Source organism: Anopheles moucheti, chromosome 2 (genome assembly GCF_943734755.1).
Source record: "Anopheles moucheti chromosome 2, idAnoMoucSN_F20_07, whole genome shotgun sequence".
NCBI lineage: Eukaryota > Metazoa > Arthropoda > Insecta > Diptera > Culicidae > Anopheles > Anopheles moucheti.
This window is the reverse complement of record NC_069140.1, coordinates 29,788,434-29,800,561: the sequence shown is the minus strand read 5'-3', so window position 1 is coordinate 29,800,561 and position 12,128 is coordinate 29,788,434.

The window sequence follows — 12,128 nt, the reverse complement described above, 5'->3', positions numbered from 1 at the left end:
ACATCTTTTACCGGTGAATCCGGGATTTTGCCGATGTCCACGACTGCACTCCTCACTGCGGTTTGGAATTCCAAGCGTCCTTTAATGTGACGTTTTATTTTATTTCTTGGCTGGCTTACGATGGCTATTTCGTGGCATAACTCAGGTAACTTTGGATATATCCTTTATTTCAAACATCCTTTCTTGATTAGATATTGGCGGCGATACACTAGCTCCCTCTATTTCAGCTCATAAGTAGTGCACCTCTGGATGTCGCTGATTAGTCTTCATACGGAATTCCAAGAGGGAACGAATGTACCTAATTCGAATACCAAGAGCTGCTAGGTCGTAAGCCTATCCAAGAACTTGGACGTAACTGCTGGATACGCGATAACTGTCTGTAGTACTGTTAAAGAGTTCCTTCCTAATCAGCACAACATCCTCAAGAGGTCTGGGCCTACCATTTCTGGCTTTCTTTGATTTAATTTGCCCGTAGCTAAATAGTCAGTCCTGTGTACAGAGTTAAAGAGTTCAACTACCTCAATTGAAAATAATGTTATAAAACTGACTCATGTCATGTTTGAAAGTAAGTATTACATTTTTCGTCTCTTCATTTCTCATTCCAGCCGCTGTTTTACATGGGAAACGCAAATAATTTTGAAACAAATTTTTAAAATTTATTTTAACACTTCCTGTACTTTACATTCAACAACCAGATCACATATTATCATAATTCGATAAACCACGATCCTTAACACACTATTACAAATTCTATGTCTCCTTATGGCTATGGCAGTCATTATTTACAAAATGCATCGTCCCTCGCTTCATCGTTCCCTAGGAACTAGAGCTATCTTCCTCTTCCTCCGAACTATTTTCCACATCCCACCGGGTGTCACTCTGCTTCAGGATGCGTTTACTGCTGCTCTCTTCACGCTCGAACAAATCGTTCGACCCACCGTCACTCGTATCGGACGACGTCTTCCGCGTTCCAGCTGATCCATCACTTTGCTTCTGCTGTCTTCGATAAGAATCTTCCCGCAACCTGGCACCTTTCTTCGCTTTCACCAACACGTTCGCTGTCGCTTGGTTGAATAAGACATCATCTCCCGGTAGGTCGGCAATTTTGAATGTATCGCGCCTGTTGCTGGATGCTGCTGTAGTGGGCTGCTCGTACGAGTCGGTGTCCGAATCGGTGGTACCGAACGTACGTCGGAAGTTGTACCGTTGCGTTTCCGCGTATGGTTTCGGTGTGGTACGGAGTCGCTTTTCATGGGAATCCACCGTGGGCAGGTTGTGCTTTCCGCTGGCCAAAAGCCTTGCTGTCCGCTGTGTAACGGTGTTAGGGTCTGGATAGGTGATATCGAGTTCTTCTAATGGAAGCTCTTCTTCTAGACTTTCGTAATCATACTTACGCACAACGCGACCATTGCTGTGTCTTCTTGCCGATCTGGATTCGGGCTCATATTCATCGGAGGCCACTTCAACCAGTTCATTAAGTGGATAATGGCTTCTCAGTAGGGTGTGTTTTTCCTCGGAGTAGAACAAGGGTTTCCGCTTCGGTGTGCCCTGCCTTCCATTGACATGGTTGGAACGACGATCACCGGTAAGCACTTTTACTGGATGCTGAGACTTAGGCAACAGGCCCGGATTTGGTAGACGAACGTTGGTTTTCTCTGGCAGGGAATCAGTGTTTCGCAGTAATACACGATACTTGATAGGTTCATTATCAGGTGTTTTGAGGATGTTGAAAAACGGAGGCTCCATCGTTTGTGCCATCGGCATGGGGGGAGTGGGTTTGAAGAAATAAGGCAGCTTCAGGTTCTCGTGCTTGGTAGTGAGCCTTTGATTAGGATGAGTTCTAGTAGAAGACTTGCGCTGTTGCTCACTAACCTCTTCACTTTCACCCGTCAGGATCTTTCTCGCCTTTCTGTCCGAGTCAACGTCTACTGTTACGTCTTCAGGTACTTCGGACTCTACGCGAATTTCCGAATCATTACACACTTTCATCAGAATATAACCGATCTTGGTATTGTTGAAGATGTTCACCACGTACGGTACGGCGGGTCCGAACTGTTCCGCATTATGCCACTGAGTGAGCGATGGAAGTTGATTACCACTGCCTGTTGAAAGGTTTACCCGTACCATATCACTTTCCATCGTGCTGAGATGGTCTAAGGAATTCCGGTACGATACTGTTGATTCTTTGTATCGTACCGCTGGGCTAGTTTCGTGCCGGTAAACTCCACTGCCGGCCGCTATTTGATCGACCAGCTCGTCCAACTCATCGTGCTCGGATGAATTCTTCCGCAGGACATTTTCGATTGCTTCCTGTAACAGCAGCGGGAACCACTTCTTACCAATCTCCCGCGAATCTTGTGCCATTTCCGTAGCACGTTTGCTGGTTGTCGACATAGTCGACATAGTGGACATTGTCGATGTCGCTGTGGTAGGCGTTGTAGTTGGCGTAGTCACTGTGTTAGTATATTTTTCAACAGGCATCGTTACAGTCGTACGTTCAAGCTTTCGCTTCGTTGCTTTCTTTTTAGGATTCGCGCTCAACAAGGATTGTAGCTGCTTGACCAGATCATCGGAAAGGGGAAGCGTCTCGGTCGGTGTCAGCACTCTCGGATACGTTACGCTCGGATGTGAGCGATAATTTCGCTTAAAGTTGTTCGGTTCTGGCACTCGTAGCCGTCGCACCATCGGTATCACTTCGTCCGAATCGTAGTCTTCCAGGCTGAGCATGTGAGGACTTCCCAGCCCAAACTGAGCGTGCACACAGTGCGGGAAATAATTAGTTGCACCGAGCACCACAACCACCGCTTGAAGGATCCCGCTGCCCTTCATCCTGAACGCTGCTACTGGACCTGACAAAAGCGTTCAACGGTTCACCGGCACTTTCAGCTCGCAATCTGCAAAGGTTATGGGCAAAGTAACATGCACTCACTAAACTTAAATATGCGTCCCGTCTCGTCATGTTCGGGCCATGGCATGGGGCCGTACCGAGCGGGCACGTACAGCTGTTTGCATTTTTGGCAGAGTGCAACGTTAACGTCTTGCCGACTAGCTTTGACATGTCCGTTAGTTTACCCAACAAGAATGAAGCCACCCCTTGTGTGTACGCAACAGTGGCGCCGTGTTTTTTGGTTGCTGTTGACTTCAACCGGTAGGCATGGCTTCTTCGCTAGGTTACGACTCATCTCGAGACCCTGAACCTGGCTGGTGTGGTAACATGGAACTGCTTGTTTCAAAACAATCTTTAATTTACATAAAATCTTACAATGGCAATAAAACCGAAGGAAGTCGTTCCACGATTCTCAGTGATTGCGTCCAGTAAGTCCAGGAAGTACATAATCTGACTTGAGTTTCTTCTGTGAAGTTTACGAGCAGACATGAATTCTATCAATTATTTTTCAATTCCTTCAAAACAAATCTACTTGCTTAGGTATAAATATGCAGAAATACCTCTAATACATCAAAACTGTAACGGCTCGATCGATTTACAAACCAAACACCACGACGACCTTTTGCTACAATTTGACTGATGATGACTCCTTCAACGGGGATCATCGTACCAGCGTAGGTAATCCCTAGCACCAATACGCAACTTGCATGCGGCAACTTCGTGCGAAATGCATCACGCCAAAGCTCCCGAACGTCACGTAACGCCAGAATCACGCTGACCTGACCGCGAACGGATGTGATCGGGTGTGATGTGCGTGAAGCATTTGCTGCGCGCCAGCACGCACCGTGTTCGATTTCAATTTCGTGGGACATCTTATTAATTCCTTCACGCTTAAGTGGTGCTTCACGTGCACCACCTGAGTACCTGAGCGAATCGCTGCTTCGCTGCTTGTCTCATCATTTGTTGGCCTAATTTAGTTGTCGACTCCATCGTCACCGTGCCGAACTAGCGTTTCCTTTCCCTTTTTGTTGTTGTTGGCTCGTTGGGAATGGGGAGATTTTTTTTGTTGTTGTTATTTTGGGCTCCATACCCCATTCCGACCGTTCGTTGGCCCTTGCGGTAGTAGCCGAAAATCGTTCGTAACGATTTTTGCACCCATTTGCGTGACCTATTGCGGGAGGTCGCGTTACGCTCGTTGTTTTTGCTGGGGCGGGATGAGCTAGAGGAAGCAGCAAGCAGCAAGGGAAACGTGGCACAACTTTAAAAAAAAAACCCCAAGCGTATAGCCATCGAGCACAAAAAAACTATCCGCTGTGTACGGAGAAAATAGTAATAAGCCACGTCTCGGTGCGAAACGGAAACCTTGCCAAACGAAGCACCAAACGGAAGTTATGCAACACGCCTGTGGGTCGTGTGGGTGGTGAAGCGATGAGAGCTGAGCCGAACGGTGTGGACAAGGAAGAACAGGTGTAGATCGTAAGGAGCGGCTAAGGGGTTGGGGTTTGGGTGGCGAGTCGAAAGAAAGAAAGAAAAACTCTCTAATCAACCAGAAGAGTGTTCACTCGGAAAAGAGACTCCCGCTGGGTAGAAAGGAGCATAAGGTTCGCCATGAGGGAGTTTTATAGACGGGGATGCTTTCCGGGTATCATCGGACGCGAGACACACCATTCAAATTAATCAGTCAAACGGTCAGCCTTACGGCGAGCCTAATGGAAACAAAAACCCCTTCAAATCCTTTCCTAGCCCTCGGGAAACTTAATTTCCTCGTCAAATGTAAGCTGATTAATCAGCATTAGATGGTTAGTGGATAGACTTTATTGCCGAACCTAACATTTAGTGCAATTTTATTAATATTCAATTAGTCTACCATTAACACCTTTGGCTTCAATTATGGGTTTCTTCCTAACTCATGTTTTGTACACGTTGTCTTTTTTGCCCTCCTCTCTTTTTTCCTCCCTGTCTCATGTTCCGATTCGCTTTATTTACATTTATTTCAACTTAAGCTTTCGGCGTGTTGCATTTTACCAGTAATCAAACTACCAAACGAACCATTGGCACGCAAAATGCGTGTGCAAGGTGAAAAATGTGTGCCTACTTTTAGCTAAACATTTGCTTCTTTTTCATTTCACACTTTTCCCGCCTGTTCAACAATGTTGGTGTGCTTTTCTATCCATCTAATAATGTGCTTCCGTTTTGTTGGGAGCCACTACTTGTGGGGTAAACCGAAAAATGGCCACAAAATAAAATGAGGAAATTTAATTCTTTCCAACAGTTGCGCGTGCTATCGACGCGGCAGACACGTGTCGATGCGTATGATATGTTTTGGACGTTTGGCTTTGACGTGCCTGTTTTGTTTAATGGGGCGGCATTTCAATTAGTTTCACTCATTTATTTTACGCGTTGCCGTTATAATTCTGTCCAGCAACTGTTGAAAACTTTGGCATGTGTTGTGAGTGAAAATAATTGGCGATATGATTGTTTTAGTAAAACATACGTTACATTTGTGTTATATTTGGATTTACTTGATCGAAACACAGGCAGGCTTAAAAAACAATTGAGGTTTGCAACAATTGCAAAGAAATTCTGGAAGATTTTGACGTTTATATTGACATAAACTACGTCTAGTGACCTTTATGATCCTTTTGCATAGTGTGGTATGCATTGTTTACTTGCCAAATAAAAACACGAGCTGCAAAATGCTCCTAAAACGCGTCGTCTGAATGACCACTAAGAATTACTTATTATAATTGTCAGCTACTGTGAGCTCCGAACATACCGGTTAGTAATGAACACGATGAATTAGTTAGATTATATAACGTTTATAATAAAATGAAATTATGAAAGGAATACAATTTATTTCCCAAGAATTGCGTACGATTGTCTAGCAATAAAAAATCATGCTGAAATACACCAGCCAGCTAAACATTGTATACCAGACATCTGAGACACATCTGTTACACATGTGTCAGCGCAAAAATGTTTTCGAAACCACTTTACCTGATCCCCGAAACAACCAGCGACCAGCGGAGTAAACAAACTGTGATAAGAAAGAAACAACCTAAGCTCCACCGAAACCGGTAGCACCAACCGCACAGGGTGGTGCAACGTGGGGCCTCCGTGATTATGCACCATTATAGCATAACATGATATGTTTTTAAATCGCACCGAAAGATATGTTAAACCACACACCCTACGCGCACATACACACAACCGAATCCCGTTTATTAGCCTACGGTGTCGAATTCGGGACATGTTTTACTTTACATGTCTAGCCGGAGAAGAAAAAAACGCCTCCCCGTGCCCTGGTAGCGTACTGGTGGTAGGCACGGAAATAGTACAACTTTGTAGAAAATTCAGACGTGAGACAGGTGTGGAAAAATATCACGCATTTGCAAAATGGTTGAAGCCCCCCGTTGAAGCCCTGAAGGCTGCTTCCCGGTTTTGAGACGCATGATCGCACGGGGCGACAACTTCTGCGTGTTAAGAGAATTTGTGAGTGAGTGTGGTTTTTTTTTTTAATTTTAAACTGCACTTCTCTGCTCACTTTTGGCCAACCGATGGGTCAAGCGTGGCACCACAACCTGCCGCAATGATTCGCCAATGTTTAATCGACTCTTTTCATTCCCCTTACTGTTTCATGATGATGATCTTTGGCTCCCTCCCGGTCGATCCATTTATCTTTCACCTGGCATCTCGGGTGTACAAATTGATGATTTTTAGTGTGAAATTGCTTGAACTAAAGGTAAGTGCTGCGCGTCTTGCCTTCTCGGCCTCGTCCCAACGCTGCGCTGTGCGCTGCTATGGACTGGCTCCGCTGCGCTGCACAGCGCCGGCAGGTCTCTGTGTGTGTTATGAAAACAATTTCTGCCACCCCACGATGCGCAATGGGCTTCACGGTGGGTTGAGGCACTCCTGGACCGGCAAACCCCTGGCCAAAGGTTTCAAGTCTTGGACGAGACGAGAGATTTTTGTGTACAGCATTTTCCAGATTAGTAAGTCACCGCCAACCAGGCTTCCCTCGGTTGCCCACTGCACACGGGTGTTTAAGGGATGTTATTTTCGTACGACCCACCACCACGGTTGCCAGCCACTTACATCATCGCGGTTTGGGAGCGACATCGGGGGTAGGGAGACCGTGGAAGGGCTAGGAAGGCAACCACTATCGCATGAATGCCCTGATGTTTGCTCAAACCCATTTGTCTTTAATTGAAGTGCTGCTTTAGGGGAAGAGTTCTTGGCTGCTGGTCGATGTCTTCAGCGTGTGCAGCTTTCAATTTCATGGTTTTTGTGATGGCTATCGTGCGGAGAGTCGTATTGATAGGGTTAACTTTACACTGCCTTCTTTGCCAGTGTCAAACGGGATGTACACACTACGTACGCCGGTAAATGCAGTGGAGTGTTAGTTCAAAAACTATTATTAAAAGCACTCCATAACCAGGTGTGATAGTGCTGAAACAAAAGCCCTTCTTCCTAAGTGCACCAACTTTTCCTTTGAATGATTTGTGGAAAACAAAGCTAAGTATTGAAAAACTAACTTCATTCCTAAATCGTAGAAAGAGTTGGTGAAATTCAAACAATATTTCTATGCACTATATACTTTTAAAATCTATTTGTAATTAACTTTGTTTAAAGAATTCTTTTTGTCGTAATCGAAAGGGTTTTAGAATCGTTGTCGGATTTAGACGTATGGTTATAGCTGATCGAAAATTGTACTACTTACTTGAATAGTCAAAAAGCCATGCAATGGAGGAACGGTCCAGTCGAGATTTGAACCGTGGTCGGACGCTTTTTTGTCGATTCGTACGATACCAATTATGCTATTTGATCACCTCAGTAATACGATAAAATAAGGAGACACGGTTCTGCATGGCCCAACCTACCGATTGGACAAATTTATCGATTCCGAATTTAAGAGCTGAAAATTATTTCTGAATAAATGAACAGAGCGATAAAAAAAAACAGATAAATACGTAATAAACATCAGAAATCCCTCCTTTGCTCTCTGATTGCATAATAAGTCGTACGTAGTTCTAATTCATTTAATGGTAGCTCACTCGAACTGTATCTCGTCACCAAATACACCGCGCACCGGTGAAAGTGAGTGTAAAAGGGCGCTAGATGCACAGCGAACGTCGCGGCACGTATCGCGGCCAACCGACGGAGGCCATAATTTATTCAACGAACAAGCAAATGCAACTGGTCATCATCATTGCCATCACATCTGCACCAACCACACCGTATGATCTCCCGGGGATGAACAATTCGCCGTTAAGTCGCTTCTGGTTAGGGACGGTGCCATAGTACCAGGTGCACCGTGCAGGCGCATCAAAGTGCATTGATTGTAGCATCTAATGTACAACATCGTAAAAAAATACGTTTAAATCGATCCTTGGTTTGTCTTCTTTTTATGCAGAACCAACCAGAGCCCTCGATTGGTTCGTAGCGTTCAACGCGGGGTAAAATTGTATGGGTTTTGCTGTGAAACATAAATACCAACCAGCAAGTGAAAGTGAAAAAAAACACCATCCATGTACCTGCCATCAGTAGCCGTCCATTTTCCAACCACTCCAAGCCCCTTTTGTTTTTCATCAGCGGTGCCATTTATTGACGCCTCATTTTCTTCCCGCTTTTCGATGGTGCTCGCTCATCGACGGTGTGAGACCTTCTGTTATGATTCCCTTTACAAGGCTGCAGCGTCACTGGGATTCGTTTAATGGGTAGAGTAACTTCTCGCTGGGGATGAGATTGTTTACAGTTTCAATAGCAATTTCCACCCATCCCGGTTGCCATTTTCAGTTGGCCGCCTACGGCTTTTAACGTCTTCCAGATAGGTCTTACTGTTCGAGTGTAGTTAATGTTCAACTCAAACCCATCGTTTGCTGCATTTGCCGGTAAGTATGGGCGTTTACTTACGAAAAGCCTTACATTAGTGAGAGAGCGAGATTCCTTGCGGGGGTATTATTTAATGGAGCTATAAGCACAAGCCATTGATCCCAATGACATTGGCCAGGTTCGATTGGACTTCCTGCACGAAATGCATCAAGATAGTTAAGTAATGGTCAGGTTCGTTTGATTAGCATTCAATCGCTCTGTCTCACGTATTGTTCAGATGCCTTATTTCCCCCACGATAATACGATTCCATTCTCTTGACTGCACATGCAACTCAATCAATATTCTTTCACCCAGCCACACGCACATTCGTAAACGATCCCAAACGAAAGCGGGGGTTTCCTCTCCGGAGAGGATCATTTTACAATCGATCGGTCGATGAGTTAATGGCTCCCGTTGGCACAACAGCGCCAGGAAGCATGATTAGCTGCTTTCGGGAAACCTACTCCAATTAATTACGACTGACCGTGCAGTCCGTGCGGCGCTGCGTTGCATCAGAAATTAGTGAACGAAAGTCAATCCGGCGCTTGATACGGGTGAGATCAGGGAACTTGCACGAACACTGGGTGACGGATCAGCTAATGCGCTCGATGTGTGATGCCCTACATACGATCACCGCATCCGCTGTGGTTTTGTTTTCTGTTTTGTGATATAATTTCAACTTTCCAGAAACTTTTTCACCAGCCTACCGCTACCACTATGCTGATGTGTGTGCGTGTGCGGGTATGTAATCAACGAGAAGAAAGTACGAACGATTACGCCAAACCACCCCGAAACAAGTCTATTGCCAAATGGGACTAAATAAATGTAGGTCAAAAACAGACAAAATTGCTTGTTGACGGAGTTTGGCAAATTCCGTCCTTGAAGTGACGGATTTGCGCCTCAATTGCGATCAGATTGCGATTGCGTAAATGTTACACTAGTGTGGCCAGCAACCTTTCAACTCGAATTTGTGCGAATCCAAACAAGCCCCTTGACTGTCGGCGCGATTTGACAATTACCTTCATTTATTGCATATCTTCAGGCGCTAGCGCCCGCGGCTAATAGTAACAATTAGAATTTTCAATTTCGTTCGAAAAATGTGCATGATTGTTACCAGTACGACTACGCGCAAGCGTACAGTTCCAAGAAGTCAACGCTTTGTATCGCACACCGGATATAAATAATTGGCGTTGAGAAGTGTCCCGCGTGCCGATCGTTGAATCAGTTCCACAGACGCTGTTTTCGCATATTTTAAAATCACGCTTTGCGAAAACAAAACCATCCTAAGGCCACGTGAAGTCGTACACGTGTGCACACACAAGAACATCAACACAGCCACCGATACATTCTTGATAATTGTGCCAGCAAGGGACGATAATTGCAGTCACCTAACGGTCAGCGAGTCGTTATGGCATCATCATTGGCAGGTCAATGGGCAGACTGCTGATCGAGCAGATTTTTTTTGAATGCTGACCTTCGACGACTCCGATGGTAAGTGTTGAATAATTCATCGTACGAAAAAAAAATCTAATATCTTCCCTTTACCATCAGGTGGAGGTTTCTTCTTTTTACGTGAGGACCCATCCTTCAGTTCAGTTCATTTCCACGCTTTTCTTCGCATGGCCTTCCAAAATCCGGTTCAAGGGTAAGCCATTTCCAATCCCAAAAAAGCTTGCTGCGTTCATCACTGTTCAAAAATCGATCGACGGGAATGTGTTTTACTATTTTCCATAAGCTCATCGTGCGGCTTTGTAGGTTATGTTTACTAACACCTAGCTGCAACACTGAACGCCCAGGCAAACGCTGATCAATCAGACAAGGAATGAAGATGTTAGCTTATTTTTTTTTTTGCCCTTACATCCATTTGCTTTCGCTTCCTTTCGTTCAGTGATCGATCGCCGACTCGACCAGTCGGCAGGCCGTGGAAACGGTTTCGTCTGTTGGGAAACACATGTTGTTTTGCTGGGGCCGTTTAAATACAGGGTGCGCATGCATTGATGGTTAAAGATGGTGAATGTTTATGTCGGTAAATTGATTTTTGGAGTAACCCATTGGCTGGCAGGGTCGATTTTCCTGCCCATAAGTCAATGGGATTGCGTTAGGGTTAATGTTAAGTCACCGCGCAACCCTATGCGGTCGGAGATCGGTGTTGGGAAAGTTTCAACATAAACTAAGTCATTTTTGCAACGTTGCTCTAGTTTGTGGACGGTATTTTACATACTTTCGGTGCCACTTTAGTATGAGGTAATGCATTTAAATTACAATAAAAAGAAACCGTAATGTGCTACTTATAAATTCAACAAAAAAAAAATATCATCAAAAGCATCAAAATGAAGAAGTTTTTTGGTGCATTCGTTATTTTTTTCCTTATCAAATACATTCTGCAGTGAATCTTTTCTTTCGTCACGGGAATACATGATAAATGGCTTGCATTTGCGTGCCATTTTTTGTTACTCCATTCACTTTTTGTGACAATTTTCATTTTGCAAATCATAACAAAAACGCAAATCGGTTGTGATTTTTTTTCAAATGTCTGCAGGTCACCCAACCCTGTGAGGGTGAGAAATAAACGTGAATAAAATTATTCATTCAAATTTCTTCCCCATTCCGCACACTACAAACCGTCACCGAGAGTGTCTTTGTCGTAAATGTTTGCGCTTATCGTGTATCTTGTGGTTCGTTTATTTTTTTTGTCATCCTTCCCATTATGACATTATGAGTGTTTCTTTTTTCTTTTTTTTTTTGCGGAAAAAAGATGGGAAAAGTGTTTATGATTGAATAGGGTTCAAATCATGTTCCCGATTTGTACCGATGTTCTTTCGTTGTTTCCACCCTCGGCACGATGGATCCAAACCGTGGACCCACTTCCCACGGGTACACCTTCCATCGCCCGAGAGAGTGGTCAATTAAACGGTTTTGTGGCGAAATAATAACAAACGAGGATGGATGACACGCGAAAAAAAAACATGAAAGTCAAAAAAGTCATAGCCGATTTGAAGAAATGTGTGCGAAAAAGGGGAAAAATGAGCCACACCATAACGATCATCCCAACGAGATGCGATGTATTTGCGAGATTATGGAAGATCCCGGCTTGACCCACGAGATCGCATCGTTCGTTCTTCGACCAAAGGGGAGGAGAGGGAGGAATATCGTTCGCACAAACACCCGGCCTGCATTACATCGTGAAGCTATTGCGCGACCGCATGGAATGGGCGGCATTGCATAAGAACGTCAGATGATCTACGACCAGGGCCGATAATTCTTCGCGACATAAAACCGGCGAAAAAAAAAATACAGCCACACGCCACTGAAACTCGCCACAGAGTGGAAAGTAAATCCGCAAACGGGGACGTTACTGGGACCAGGCGG